The sequence below is a fragment of the Acomys minous genome (genome assembly GCF_964271855.1).
Source record: "Acomys minous genome assembly, chromosome: 11".
In the NCBI taxonomy this organism is placed as follows: Eukaryota; Metazoa; Chordata; class Mammalia; order Rodentia; family Muridae; genus Acomys; species Acomys minous.
The window spans coordinates 42,670,507-42,686,586 of NC_140492.1; the positions used below are offsets into that span (position 1 = coordinate 42,670,507).

General features: G+C 41.1%; 1 long non-coding RNA gene across 1 annotated transcript in view; it reads right to left on the minus strand.

The window, feature by feature from the left end:
• Positions 1–285: 285 nt before the first annotated feature.
• The window catches only part of LOC311608109, a 53,025-nt gene continuing 37,230 nt past the window's right edge, over positions 286–16,080 (minus strand). Inside the window, exon 5 of the long non-coding RNA XR_014782836.1 lies at positions 286–2,374. This is a non-coding gene — a long non-coding RNA (uncharacterized lncRNA). The remainder of the gene's footprint in view (positions 2,375–16,080) is intronic.

Genomic DNA, 16,080 nt, shown 5'->3' on the forward strand with positions numbered 1-16,080 from the left:
TGAGATCATAGACAGGTTTCCTCCACTTCCTCACTTTTAAGCTTTTGGTCCTAATTCTTAGTAACCAGCTGCTAGGTCTCAGCCAGTGAGTTTTATTCCAGGCGATCACGTCTGCCTGAATTGAGGGTGTACAAATGGTACAAATGGTAACTATTCAGAATCTTTTTTTAAATTTTATTTTATTAATTTATTCATATTACATCTCAATGGTTATCCCCTCCCTTGTATCCTCCCATTCCTCCCTCCCTCCCATTTTCCCCTTACTCCCCTCCCCTATGACTGTGACTGAGGGGGACCTCCTCCCCCTGTATATGCCCACAGGGTAGCAAATCTCTTCTTGATAACCTGCTCTCCTTCCTCTGAGTGCCACCAGGCCTTCCCATCCAGGGGATTTGGTCGAATATGAGGCACCAGAGTACGTGTGAAAGTCAGTCCCCACTCTCCATTCAATTGTGGAGAATGCCTGTCCATCGGCTAGATCTGGGTAGGGGTTTGAAGTTTACGGCCTGTATTGTCCTTGAGTGGTGCCATAGTTTGAGCGGGACCCCTGGGCCCAAGTCTGCCTATCATAATGTTCAGAATCTTAATTCTCCTTATCCTGGATCATATTTGGTTTCTGCCCATACTTTCAGCATTCTGCCCCTCAACTCTAAGCCCACTGCAGAAATTTCGTTACTTCCAGGCCGACTTTCCTAATGCCACACTGTGCTACCTGGCTACAACACCCACACCTCATTGTGGCCAGACAGGCTGGCATTCATGCTGTGCTCATCTGATGCGTCACCAGAAGGAAAACAGGCTGTTGTATCAAGAGCAGTGATTTGAGATTCAAACACATGTGTGAATTCTGATACAATAGTTTAACTGTGGAAATCGTTTTGAGTCTCTTAAACCAAGCCTTCATCCTGCGATGTAATCATGACTATATTGATAAGTATGACACTTTATGCTATGATTCATAACAGTAGCAATATTACAGTTCTGAAGTAGCAACAAAATAATTTTATGGCTGGGGGCGGCACCACAACATGAGTTGCTACAGTTAAAGGGTTGCAGCATTAAGAAGGTTGAGAACCACTTCTTTAAAGGGTCACAACCCTCACACACAGAACCACCGAGCATCTTTCCTCTCTGCTCCCAACCCTTTTGGCAGTGTACTATTTCTTAATAAATTGTTTTTCTTCTCCTATTTAATTCATCACTCCAGAGGCATAAGCACCCGGAAATCCTGATGCCTGCTCCTAGTCTCTGGAATCTGCCAATACCACACCTATCATCAAACGTGTCTATGATCTCACGACCCCAGTCCCCAAACCTCTGTTCCATGCTACTGCGCATGCCTGTGTGTGCATTCCGGGGTGGGTGGGGGGAGGGGAAGGAGAAGGGCTGTCATCAAAGGAATGGGCTGTAGGCCCGGATTCTGAATCAAGTCCAGTGACTGAATTAATCAAGGAACAAAAGACTGTGGAGCAGGAAAGGGTGGGTGCACAGAATGAAGTAGAGGGTCAGAAGCATTCTTGGAATGCTAAAAAGGTAGCGCAATGGGGGAGGGGAGGCCGACTGGGGAAGTGAGATGGGAGAAAATAGCAAGGAGTGGGAAGGTGGAACAAAGCCCGGCTTATCCTCAGTTATCCTGGCAGCGCTGGGCCTGGCCTACATGGCAAGATCTTTCTTCTTCACTTCCTCCATTTGCTTTGGCTACAGAGGTCTCCCCTAGTGGGTCACGGGAAATTTTTTGTGAATCGCCCTCCCAACCCTCTCGCTCCTGTGGTCTTAACTGGTGTGGAGGAAGGAAAAGACTCCCGATTAGTTCCACCCCACACCACAGCTGCTTTCCTTCATAGAGATTTACTCTTGACGTGTAATTGTTGTTGCTTTCAATTAGCCTCGGCTTTAACTAGGGCCGAAGGGGGGAGGAAAGAACTGAAGAGAAGATTGTTTGGGAGTGTCCCAACGGAGCGTGTGGTAACAGGTGGCCCAAAGAACTGCTGACTTGAAGCTACGGCACAGCTGTGCTGCAAAGGTTTGACTAAAGCTGACGCCTGACAGCTCGGACAAGGTCAAGGCGTAGTTCAGGTAGGCCCCGGGAGCAGCTGTCTACTTTTTAATTAGAGGAAGAAATGGGAGCAAATTTGGAAAACATGACACAATTACAGTGCAAAGGAATGATTTGCTTTCGCCCCATGCTCTATGTTACAAACAGTTTACAAAAGCACAGGCACTGAGTCTCCTGAGTTTCTAGAGGCTTTTGCTCCAGTGCGGTTGGCCAGGGCTTCGCTCGGTTTCCTGGGAATTCCGGAAAGGTCCAGATTCTGGTGTGGAATGTTTGTGGTGAGCTGAGATGCAGCATACCAAGCTCCAGGTGATGCCAACTCTACGGGGCCAGGAAGAAACAGAACAGCAAGACTGTCAGCCACGAGGCACTGCAGAACACAAGCACTGTAAAAACAATGTCAAGCTGTCAAGCGACAGAAATGGTCTATTAGTAGGGAGTGAAAGAAAACTACATGCTGATGAGATTTTAGAGGAAATTGAATGACTAAAGAAGTCATTAATATTAATGATTTTAAATTACTCTAGTGACCTCTTAGACTACTGATCATACACCATGGGCTTAAAAGTACCCATTACAATTATATCAGAAATGACTCCGTGTATGAATATTTCAATTTCTGAGACATTTAACTACAGAAAAAGGTTTTTTTTTTATTACTTCAAACAACGGGGAAGAAAAATAAGAGATCCTTTAAATTATTAAATCCTGCAATTTACTCGCAGAGTTGAAGAAAGGCTCTCCCTCCTTTTCCCTCAGTAAAATGTTTCATTCAGAGGCACTCTAAGTCAGGAGAAATTAAGTTTAAAAAAATCATGGGAATGCATTGCATAGAGAAAATGGGGAATAGAGGGAATGTGCAAGCCTGTCAGGTATGCCATTGCTGGTAGAAAAGGAACATTTGAGAATACTAAACCGCTGTGTTTTCAGTTCTCCCCTTCTAGAAAGGACAAAGTGGAAAGCCTTGGGAAGGAGGCTCTGTACATGGTGGAAGGCGGAACCTGGGAGCCTGGCCCTGGGAAGTCTGAGAGAGGAAGAAATGGATAATAGCAAACAGCGTGTTCTTCTTCAACCAACCTCCGCAAAGGCCTGTAAAAAAAATGGGACGCAAGCCCACCTGCATGCTCTGGCTCCATTTCTAACCGATAATTTTAAAATCTGTCATCATATGAGCCTTGGAGTGGCAGAATAGAAGGGACAGTGCTGTATCACTGTTATTTACAGGCAGGAGGCTCGAACCTTCCTGGGTACCCCTCAGCTTCTCAGAAGCATGGACGATGGGTAGATGCATCCTATGGCCCGATATTGCTGCTGTCAATGGAAATACCTATTGTAGGGGTGAAAGAGCAGACGCTAGAGACTCTGGCCAAGGCCAGAGTGGGCATAAAATCCATTATGAGTGGATTTGGGGGAGACTCATGGAGTCAAAGGCCAAGTAAGGCCTTCAGGTCTTCAGGAAGATCTTCTTGGTATGAGCAGACAGATCTCCATTTGACCTGAACAGACAGAAGAAGAAATTAGTGACTGAAGAAGAGAGGTTAGTACCAGGACCTGCCTCTGCCCTCTGAAGCCTCCACAAAATAAATTGATATTACCCTAAAGGCTTATATAAGTATGGCTCAGTCATTTCTAAACTGGAGTATTTTATTTCCCCTTTCAATAATAAGACAGTGATTCTCAAAAAAAAAAAAAAAAGAATCAAATATTTTAGAGAAAATGAGGCTTTAAGTTTCAGATTTTCAGATCTTAAATATAAATCTTTAATCCATGTTGAGTTGATTCATTTATATCGTAGTATAAATGTCTAATTTCATCTTTCTGTATATGAAAGTTCTTTATTTTGAAAAATACTATAATTTTTCTATTGTGTATTTATCAAAGATTAGTTGTATATACTGTGTGGATTTATTTCTCTCTATTCTGTTTGTCTTATCTGTTCTTAGGTTGTTTTAGTTACTATAGCTTTGTAATATATTTTTTAAGTCATATATTGTAATGGCTTCAGTTTTGTTCTTTCTTTAGTGAAGATTGTATTAGGATTTTTTCTTACAATTTTACCCAAGTAATTTTTTTTTTTATTTCTATGAAGAATGCTCTATCTGTTTCAATGGGAACTGTTTTGAATCTCTAGGTGTTTTGTGTAACGTAGTTAGGGAGAAATCTTCACAAGTGAAACACATCATGATAAAGGATTAGTACTTTCTAATTGTCAAAGGTATAGGTTATAAAAGCAAAAATAAAAGGGTGAAACTATAGCATTCATTTTATATAGCATATAAAAACCCAAGCAACAAAAGAAACAATCAGGAGACTGAAAAAAAACAAACAAACAAACAAAAACAGACTACAGAACTGAAAAAAATGCTTGCAAATCGAACATTGTATGTGGGATTAATACCCATAATACATAATATCTCAAACTACTTGATAAAAAAGAAATCAAACAACCTTATTAATAAGTGGCCAAAGACTTGAATGGACATTACTCAAAAGAAAACAAACAAACAAATAATTGGTCAAATTCAGGCTTTCTTCTGACCTCCGTGTGCTAAGTGCGATTGCATGTGTGCTGGATAGATTTTTGTCACCTTGACAAAAGCTAGAGTCATCAGGGAAAAGCCACCTCTAAACTGAGAAGACACCTCTATTAGACTGGCCTGTAGGCAAGCCTGAGGTACATTACCTTGATTTATGACTGATGTGAGAGATCCCAGCCCACTGTGAGCAATGACCCAACCTTGGGCAGGTAGCCTAGATTGTCTTTAAGAAGCAAGCTGGTAATCAACATTCCACCATGGTCCTGGCTTCAGTTCTGCTTCCAAGTTCCTGCTCTGCTTGGGGACCTGCCCTGTCTTCCCTTGACGATGGACTGTGACATGAAAGTACAAGCCAAATAAACCCTCTCTTCCCCAAGTTACTTTTGGTCACGGTGTTTACACTGCAACAGAGACCACATTAGGACAACACGCAGGCACCCACATTCAGACACATGAACATGAACATGCACGCACAAGGGTTTTTGTTTTTAATGCAAGTAAAGATGAGCATGTTGAGGTATCACTGTTGGTGTTGTAAATTAGTATATCCACTTTGAGACGTTTATAAGACTCCTAATTCTTTAAGAATGCCTTACAATGTATTTTGATCATATTCACCCTCCCCCATTCCTCCCAGATCTAGCCCCGTCTCCCTACTTCCCCCAACTTCATATCCTCTTTTTAAATTTTCATTTAACCACCCATCCATTTTAATTTGTGCTACCAGTATACTCCTGGGTGAGGCGCCTTCTGCTGGGGTATAATCAACTACCAGGAAACATATCCTTAGAGAAATCCGATTCTCCCTCTCCCAGAGCCATCACCTGTCCATAGCCCTGACGTGAAGGGTGAAAGTTCATGAAGTACCTCCCACTCGAAGCAACAATGTTCACTGGCTTGATCGTGTGAATGTCTCATTAAGTCACCACAACTGCTGTGAGTTCACAAGTGCAATGGACATGCCACATCCAGGTTTTGTTCCAAACCTTCCAGGCCCCTGGATCTTCCACACTTTTCTCCCTCTCTTATAAGATGGTCCTTGAGCCTTGGGTAAGGAGTGTGATATACACGTCCCAATCATGGCTGATTTTCATTCTCCGCGTATTGACCAGTATTGAGTTTCTGAAATCACCATATACCGCAATCGAGTTGACTTTCTATGGTCTGTCGTCACTCCTCCCAGCTCTGCCATGTGTGGGCTGATAGTGGCCCCTCTGTCAACTGTTATAAATGATCACCACCTTTCAATACGCAATTGAGCCTATGCGCCTGTGGTTTAAGATCACTGCAGGATGTGTACTTGTTTGGGAATCTATGTAGTTATGTTTCCTAGATGTATTCAAGGAAGAGCAAGAGTGGGAGATTTGAAGAGGGACGCTACAGCCATTTATCTTCTGTCTCTATATACATATGTGCCATTTTTCCATGTATATCCCTGCTGGTGCTATTTCTATAAAATGGTGTTTGTTTCTCTTAGTTTCTCTCTTAACCCGGCTATCACACACAAATGATTGAGACTCCTTTATATGTGTTTATAAGGCTTTACAACACAATCCTGAGCAATTTAAGTCTATTCTTAATCCTCTATGTTATCCTAACTCCATTGCTGCCAAAAATCCCCAAGCTACTTGCTTTTTAGTTCTTTCTTTGCTCCAGCTGAATCTTCTTCATCTCTGTTGCACTGCTTCCCCTGGCTCAATCTCCTACTTCCTCTTCTAACTCCTCCTCCCCTGGCTGCCAGGGAGTCCAGCCCTATCCTCTCCCTTGCTCATCAATTGGATGTAAGCTGCTTCATTGACATATCAGGGGGACAATTGGGGAACAGAGTTTATACAACATTTAGACAGGAAGTCCTCAGAACAAGGCTTGCAACCAGATTATGAGGGGGTGGGGGGAAAGCATGGTACTGAAATTGGCATTTGAATCGCACAATAACCTTCTGCCAACATCTTCCCTGTAAAACGGAACCACTGCTTGTATTGGGGGTTATTAAACAGATGAACAATACTGTGCATGAGTTGACATTCACAATGATGAAATACAAATCAGCACTCCCCACAGGCCTGGCTGAGACAAGCGTTTCAGCGTCTGCATCCCCATTCACCTTCTCTCCTCAGCCCAGTCCTGCTTCCTTAGCTCTGCCCTACAGATGTTTTGCTGCATGCTTGTCTACGCATGCTGTCTTGACTGGGCTCAGGGATGACCGTGACAGTGGCTATGGAAGATATGAGTGACTAAAATAAGGAAAGGAGACTCCTCCTCACAGTGTGAGTGGGTACCATCCAATCCATCCAAGTCTGAGGAGGACAACAACGCAGGGAGAAGTGCTGTCTTGTGTGTGTGTGTTCCTGAGCTAAGACATCCATCTTCTCCTGTCCAAAAACACCTATGCTCTTGAGTTAGAGTCCTTTGAAGTCAGACTGAGTTATACCACCCACTTTTCAGGTCCTCAGTTTGCCATAGACCATGGTCTGTGATGCCTTTCATAGTTACATGTGCCAATTCCTCTCATATAATATCCTGTTCATAAACCTGTGTGCCTCCTTTTGGTTCTGTTTTTCTAGGGAAGCCTGAATAATGCCTATTTTTGATCCTAAAAGTCTTTTCTCATAAACATCCTGATCCCTGGCTTGAAGTCACCTTCTGAAGGTTGCATTTGGTTAAAACCAGTCACCACATTGTCCACTCAGAACCACTCAGCTTGTTCTCACTGCTGACACTGTTGTCAACACAACACTTTGATGAAATGAACACTCACACCTGCTTGGCTACTATTTCTAGGCTGCTAATTCTTGCCATAGATGGTGTAATGGCCTTCTCCTGGTCCTTCCTGTCTAAAGGTTCTCTTTAACTTGCCAGCAAGGAGAAGTGCCACACGACAGCTTGAAGGTGCTTACCACACTACAGTGTTGGCTAACTGGACAGAGGATTTGCCTTCCTTTGATCTTCAGCAAGGATGTACAAGTGGCACAAAGTTCTGACGTCACTGGCTCCACCCCATATGAATAAACAATGTCAGTCAGGAAGTGTCAGTTCCACTACTGCTCAAGTCATTGTCACACTGTAAACAACCAGGATATTTAAGGAAATACGTTGATTATGCTTTGGAAACTGCAGAACAGGCAGTTCGTTCCCAGTTTGCAGAAAGGTGTTTTCCTTGAGTTGATTAATAAATTAACTAATTGGGAACTCAAAGTTTATTGTCCCAAGAAACAGTGTCATAAATGATGGCCCCCTTCACAAGTCTCCATGAAGCCCTGTAAAATCACAACATGATTAAAATGACACTGTCTGAGACAATGGATTTTATTTATGAGGAAATGTCCTGTACAGTGCATAAGAAAGAGCCTCCATGGGCCCAGGGTTGTGTGGCTTCCTCTCAGCTGTCTGCCACATTTGCTGCTGTCACTCATTTTCAAGATGCAAACACTCAAGCAATTCCTCTTGTCTCCCCTGCAGTGCTAGGACACAAATATAATGCAGATTTAGATACTAAATGGGAGGGGAAAAACCTTGAGGCTTCCAGGTTACAAGGGTTCCTTCCCCAGAATAACATTATACTTTTGTGATTTGAGAATGGACACATTTAAAAGAAAAGGGAAATCCCATAGGTGCATAGTGATTGTTGATATTCTAAAAGAAAAATGGTTGAAGAAGTCTCCCAGATTCTACTTTGTTAAACACATGCACAAAATGCTTCCCTGAAATCATATTTTCACAAGCACTTCTAATGAAAAGTATTTATATGGGTATCCTAATGCTGCTCCTTTCAAAAACGCAAGCCCTTTGTTATCATCATGCAGTCAAATGCAACCCTACTAGAATGGCTAGAAACTCCCTGAACCTTCAGAATCAGAGACTCAGCTTTGGAGCTAAGGCATGTATGTTGTAACACACACTTTATTTATTTTTATTTTTTATTTTTTTTAAAGATTTATTTATTTATTATTATGTATACAGAGCACTGCCTGCATGTACACCTGCAGGCCAGAGGAGGACATCAGATCACATTATAGATGGTTGTGAGCCACCATGTGGTTGCTGGGAATTGAACTCATGACCTCTGGAAGAGCAGTCAGTGCTCTTAACCGCTGAGCCATCTCTCCAGCCCCGTAACACACTTTATGTAAGTCTATGCACACTAAATAATTTTAAAATATGAGATGAAAACTAAGCTTAATTTTATTTTTTAAGAAAAGTTACTAGAAGCACTCTGCCTAATTGTTCTCTGTGTATAGCATAAAACAATACTTTTTCACTTTTTTTATTTAAGTAATTTATTCAAGTTACAGCTCAGTTCTTATCCCCTCACTTGTATCTTCCCATTCTTCTTTCCCTCCCTCTTTCTTCCTATTCCCCTCCCCTAGGCCTGTGACAAAAGGGAACCTCCTCCCCCACCATATGACCACAGCCTGTCAGGTCTCATCCTGGTAGCCTGCTTGCTCTTCCTGAGTGTCACCAGGTCTCCCCACCAAGGGGAAGTGGTCAAATAGAGGACACCAGAGTTCATGTCTGAGTCAGTCCCTGCTCTCCACACAGCTGTGGAAAATGTGCTGTCTATTGGCTAGATCTGGAAAGGGGTTCTAGGTTTACTGCATGCATTGTCCTTGGTTGGTACAGTAGTTTGGGCAGACCCACCTGGGTCCAGATCTGCATTACCTTTATAAAACACAGAGAAGTTCAACTTTTAAAAGTTAATTCTGTGTCTATGTCTGCAAGCTACTATCAAGTCTACTAAAGAAAATTAAAAGTGAGTAAACAGTAAGTAGAATGCAAATTCAAATTTTACTGCTTCCGGGGCAATATCGATGGTTCAGTGGGTGTTGTCCTTGTCAGGCTAACACCAGGCCTTGAGTTCACATCTCCAACAAGCCACACAAAGCCAGACTTAGAAGCACACACATCTGATATCCCAGAGCTCTCACAGGAAGATGGGAGGTAGGGAAGAGACAGGAGAATATCTGGAAGCTCATCATCCAGCTAGCCTGGAAAACACAGTGGAAAAAATAACAGGAGACTCTGTTTCCAATAATGCTGAAGGCATGGATTGACACCTGAGTTCATCCCCAGGCCTCCACTCATGCTCCATGGCATGTGTGTACCCGACACACACACACACACACACACACACACACACACACACACACACACGCACACACACACACACACAATTTACCAAATTTTGGTGCTAAAATAAAGGAAAAATAATAAGGCTATCACTAATACTACAGAAGTTATTTATACTTTTATGAAGAAATGTATAAATAAGGTAGCATGGCAAAGACAGAAGGAAGTTGGGTAAGGTTTTGAGATTGTAATATCGAAGTCAGCTCTGGCAAACAGGCATGCGTTTTAAAAATAGGAGCAATGTGGTGGGAGGGAATCATGCGAAATTGGGCAAGGCTTATCTTGAAAGAAGATTCCTAGAGGAAAAAAAACAAAGTGCTGTAAGCACAGGTGTTTCCTAAATAGGTTATGGCTATAGTGAAATAAGTTCTCACCTCTGGGAGCATGGAGATGCCAGGGTGCTTAGGACAATTAGGCCTTCCTTAAGATGCTATGTGCAATCCCTCCAGTGTGATTTGTAATATTGTTCCTATGTGTCCTGTGACACCACAGGGCTTTCCCAAGGGCTCAAGACAAGTTATAGAGTTTAGGTTAGACCCTGGGTAAATAACATAAAGAGATGAAACAATCCTAGGTACCACATTTGCTAAACTCGACTTTATTTAGAATGCAACATTGTGGTTGAGGCAGGGGAAGAACTTTGATTTCTCTATGGTTGTAAAATTATCATCGTACAGTATGCAGATTGGTTTAGAGTGAAGACGGATCAGTTTGGGCAAATAAGTTAAGATGTGATGAAATTAGGACAGATGGGAGCACTAAGACCCCCCAAACCACTGTGAAACAGCAGCAAAGGAAAGGGAAGAGTTGTGTTGCAATCAGTTTGACCCACCAACATCAGATCACCTATAGTACACAATGATGTATTGTCACTTTGTAGGAAATAAACACGGCAAAGTCTGCACTCACTCCCAATAAAAATAACTTAAAATGTGTACTGTAAATCTACAACATCACTATAAACTTTGAGTGGTGAAGTAATTGATGTAAGGGATGATGAAGTATTATAAAGGTTTGACTTTTTTTTTCTATATAAGAATCCAGAATAATTGTATAAATCATTGGTTTTCAAGGATGAAAAATATCCCGTTAGGAGAGTGAAAAATGAGGCTATACTTTGGGAGAAGTTTTTCCAAGCCACATTCCAACCAAGGCAAGCATCAAGTAGGCAAAGAACTTCAAAGGTAGAATAAGAGCTATGCATTTAGAAAAGTGGGGAAGTATTACACGGACTAAAAAGATACACAAAGTATGACTAATATCAGCCAGTGTTTAAATCATTAGCAAATAAGGAAATACAAATTAAAACTACATTAAAATATCATTACGTACTTATTAAAGGGGCTGAAATTTAAAAAATCAGTCATGACATCGAATGCAGGCAGAGATATGGAGAAATTAGACCATCTGTACTTTGCTAGAAGGAAACTCTGGCAAAGGGATGGTGGTTTCCTAAAAACTAAATATGTAATTTCCCCATAACTGCATAAGTGTGTCCTCATCATAGATTGTGAAGGGAGAAATAGGAAGTGGATGCCTTCTCTATGTGAGGTAAGTATGACAACAAGGATTCTAGGAGGAATAGAATATTCTGCAAAGGGTGGCACATAAACATACACATGTGATAAAATTCCATGGGAGTCAATACACAAGCTAGTTGTGGTGTGCATTGTGTAATCCCAGCATTTCAGCTGTTGGAGCAGGAAAATCACAAGTTTGAGGCCAGCCTAAGTTACATGGCGAGTCTTAAGTCAGCCTGAATTACACAGCAAGACATGTCTGTAAAATATAATCAATACCCAAATGCCCAGGCATACAAACAAAACAAGAAATCTGAATAAGATCGATAGTTGACATGTAGGAGGCATCTTGGGTGTGATGATAACATATCTCAGTTTTATAAGATGCTATTTGGTAGAAGTGGGGGAAACTAAGTGAAGGGTGCCTGGGATACATTTCTTATAACACCTAATTTAAAAGGTTAATATTCAGAAAATACATAGTATATAAAAACTTCTTAACACCATGCCTCGCCTTGAAAAATACTAATGTTTTGATCTGCATCTTCAATTTGACTATGAACGTCAAAAAAATATCTTAATTGGCACAACCCACTTAACCTCTCAAAATCATTTTAATAATTTGAGATAGGAGAAATTAGAAATGTCTCCCATGGAATATGGAAGTGTCAGTCACTATAAGTGCCAAACTAATAGAAACCTCATATTCCATTAATTCCAAGTGTCATGTTATGGTGGAGAAATTTTATCCTGGTACAAAAAGTAATGTTAATGTTTAGGCTGCCCCTTATCAAACTTTTATAGCTTTGTAGAGGAAGACACCCATCAGGGGTTTCTTACCGCAAATTGCACAAAGCACACTTGTGATCCTGGCCAGGGCGCATCTTTCAGAGACTCCAAAAGGCAAACAAGCACGGAGTCAGAACCTGACACCGCCAGTAAAGGTCACATCCCAACTTGACTGTGAGGCTCTGCATAATAACCCTGGCAACGCTGGACTTACCGTTTTAAAAGAAAGAGAAGAGTGCACAAGGTGAAAAACAAAACTTTTGATAAAAACACATTATCTTTTAAAATGGTGGTCAGTGACCTTTAAAGTGTTAAAAACCCAGCCCAGGCTCAGACTTGTGAGTTATGCATCACTGCGGCTGAACCAGATTGATTGAAATGGCAACCTCTTGAAAAGCGAAGACATACTGAAAAAACAATAAGTACAGAACAGCTATTTAGGCCATAAAGGGGTTGTGGTGATCAATTAGTGAGTGAGCATGTAGCTTTTCACAGTCTTGTAATGGAAGAAGCTATATATACACAAAACACCATTATGATGGGCTTTAAAGGCCATGGTATCACATCGGACTATCTAATGGGGATATTTATAAGATATCTAAGGCAACTGATGGGATTCTCAGGAGTTTAAAGTCATGTTTCAACACCCAAGCCTGCAAATTCATATCCTAATAATTCACCACGATGAACTAAGTAGGAATTCTCCCTCTTTAAACAATGGAATATATTAGAAGCTTTTAATATTTCATACACAAGCATGTGTATTACCGAATCCTAGAGCTAATAAAGATGATCTTAATGCTTCCAACTAATGTTTTCAATACCCAGTAAAATAATCAATTTGTCCAATTTTAAGCAGCATGGCTCCATAAATGAGGTATTTGGCATGGAACCTGATTTAAAATGCATTCCTTTCTCGAGTGATTGAACCATTGTAATGAGAATTTATAATTTGTAGTATATTACAGAAGGAAATGAATTGAACTTCTCTATCAAAATTATTCATGGATCAAAATCTTTCTTTGCTCTAACACACAGAAACTGGCAGACAAATGCAATTACATTAGATAGGCTGCCATCCAGAACAAGCGAAGAATGCTATTTATCTGATCTTAGCAATTTAAGCTTACCCTGCTACCATAGCTGAGTACAAATACCAGGCCGTGACCATCACATTAGTACTGCAAGGCTATCCCAAATGTCATTGCTGGAAATCAATAGAGAGAGTTTTATTGGGTCCAGGCTATTTCATTTGAACACAATTGTCAAAATCAATCCGTGTCTAACTTAATTTGTAACTTGATTTGTACCTACAATGCTTTTGTAGATTAGACAACTGATTAAGAAGCCACCCATTTATTCTTGGAAGAAAAAAAATGAAGCTTTCAGACAACTACCATTATTACTTGTCACATACATTAGCACCTAGTACTTCCAAAATATGTAAATTATTCATTAAAAGTAATAAAGGAGAGCACCGTTTTGTGAAAAGTGGCTCGAATAAATATATTGCCTATGACAACTTTGTGACATCTAAAAATTTCTCAACTTATGAGAACATGCAGGTTATAAATTTAAATTAAGATTTCACCTTGCATGTGGGGCTGGGTTTATGTAGAAACAGATACCATTCACAAAATGTCATGATAGTTGATCTTTAAAATTGTCCCTAATGTAAGTGAAGTTGACTGCTTAAAAAAAAAAAAAAAGACAAATACAGCTCATTTCACCTGTCATTACAAGTTACACTGTTATAAAATAAGCTTCCTTGAACTAAGGTCTTCATGTATTCAGCCCTAAATTATAAAAACTAATGTTCCCCTGAATCTTAAATCAGGAGCTCTGGAATCTATGATTATTTTTTTTTAATGAAAATCTGAAAAACCTTAGATGAAGGAAGTTCTTACTAGCCCAAATTTCACATTTTTCTCACAAAATTTAATATGCACTGGATAGCTATCTATGCATTGATTTTTTTAACTGCCTTTACACTCAAAGGATAGCATTAGGATTCCCTGACATGTTTAATGACAGAAAAGGTAAAGTGCTAGAACATTGGACCAAAGTTTATTAAAAAAAATGCTACATCTTCTCAAAAATAATATTCTCCATTCTTCCAACTTGATCAAGTGACCATTTCTTCTCCTGCGTATCAGTATACACATCAGGGGATTAAAGACAAGCTGTCAGCCCTATCCCAAGTCGGCTTCATCCCCACATCCTGAAGCTTGGATGATGCTTAGTCATTCCTTGTTGAATAGCACCCACCTTCTGAGCTATTTATTAAAACCATAGTCTAAAGTTCTTTCAGCACACCAACCGCTCACCATTACTCTCAGAGCCATAAAGCCTGACAAGCCACAGGCCAGACAACTGGGCTACCACAGTAAAAAAAACAAAAAATAAAAAACAAAAAACCCAAAGTTTAGTGTCTGTTATCAATAAGTCTTCAGAAAGGGGAGTGACATTATTTGACCCATCCTGATAACAATGAATCAGAGACTGGGAGAATTTAGTCAATTGTTTTAAGTCACAGAGCTACTACAAGGCAAGGATGAGATTCACCAAGTCTGTTGTCTCTGCAGCCCACGACATTAGCTACGAAGCATTCTGCCTTCTTTTATGTGCCAGACCCTCACTCGCTGCTCTAACCCAGCCAGCTCTTCTACAAGCCATCGTCATGCGTGTCCAGGCTCCATCTGGAAGGCTTTGTCTTGCACGTAACCTTCTAAAAGAAATGATGGCTCGTCTCAAGCATTCAACAGGTTATGGTTTACAAATCTACTTAGAAGACAGCTCCTTCTGCACGTGTCAAGCAGCAGTAGGTCTTCTACTGTTCATAGTTTCCGAAGGTGTGTGACACTAGCGGACAGCTCTTATTTAGCACAGATAGAGAGAGTATTAATTTTAAAGAAGCCTCAGCAACTTATTTCTTATAAAGTAGTTAGTGGTTTGGGCCAACATCTTCACCAGAAGGTAACGAGGTAAGTATATTGCCTCCAAAGAGAGAACGTTTGCAGTTATACTTCCAAAAGTAGATGTGAGCTGATCTTGGGAACCAGATACATTCCCATGGGAGATCACGGACTATAGAGTCAGGCCCACCTAGATATGAGACTGTTCATATTGCTTCCAAAATATAAGTCCTAGGATATGATACTTAATCAGATGGGCCTCTCTTTCTCTACGTTTAACACAGGAGGAAAGCGGCCTGCCTAAATATGAAAACTGAAGTTTAGATCTCCAGGAGCCTTTTTTTAACAGCCAGGCATGGTAGGCGCATCCCTGATGCTCAGCAGCCATCCAGTTTACCCAAAGCAGCCAGCTCTTGGCTCAGTGTGAGACCCTGCCTCAAATCCTAGAGTGCAGAGCTGTATTTGCAAGTTACTCATCCATCCTAAGAGTGAATACTGAACAAGTCTGCTCTGAATTTGGAACTCTTCTTCGGACTTACACAGCCCTGTCTCTCTCTCTCTCTCTCTCTCTCTCTCTCTCTCTCTGGCCTCCACATAAATATGAACGCCCAAAATGACAGAAACAAAATAACTAGATAAATGAGCTTTTCCCAGATTAAACAAGAAAGTAAGTATGACAACGTAAAGATGAGAATGGGAGAGTAACACTGGCGCTGCCTTCCAAACCCCTCCCTCCATCCTTTGAGTCAGTGCTACAGACTCAAAACCCTCAGAATAAACTTCATTATGAAATCCTTAAAGAGGCTTCATGAGACCAATTGAATTACTTGTCACTCTGTTACTTTAGCCTGACAAGCCGAAAGCCAATTTTTTAAAAATTTATTTATTTATTCACTTTACATCCTGGTAGTAACTCCATCCCTCCTCACCTCCCAGTTCCACCCTTCTTTCCTCTCCCGCTTCCCCCCCTCCCCTATTCCTCAGGAAAAAAGGGAACCCCGCTTCCCATCCACCCCAGCTCATTAAGTTGTATCAGGACTGAACATGTCCTCTTCCCCTGTGGCTTGGCAAGGCAGTCCCTCCAGCAGGGAGTAATAGAAAGGCTGGCAAAAGAATCTATGTCAGAGACAGCCCCCCTC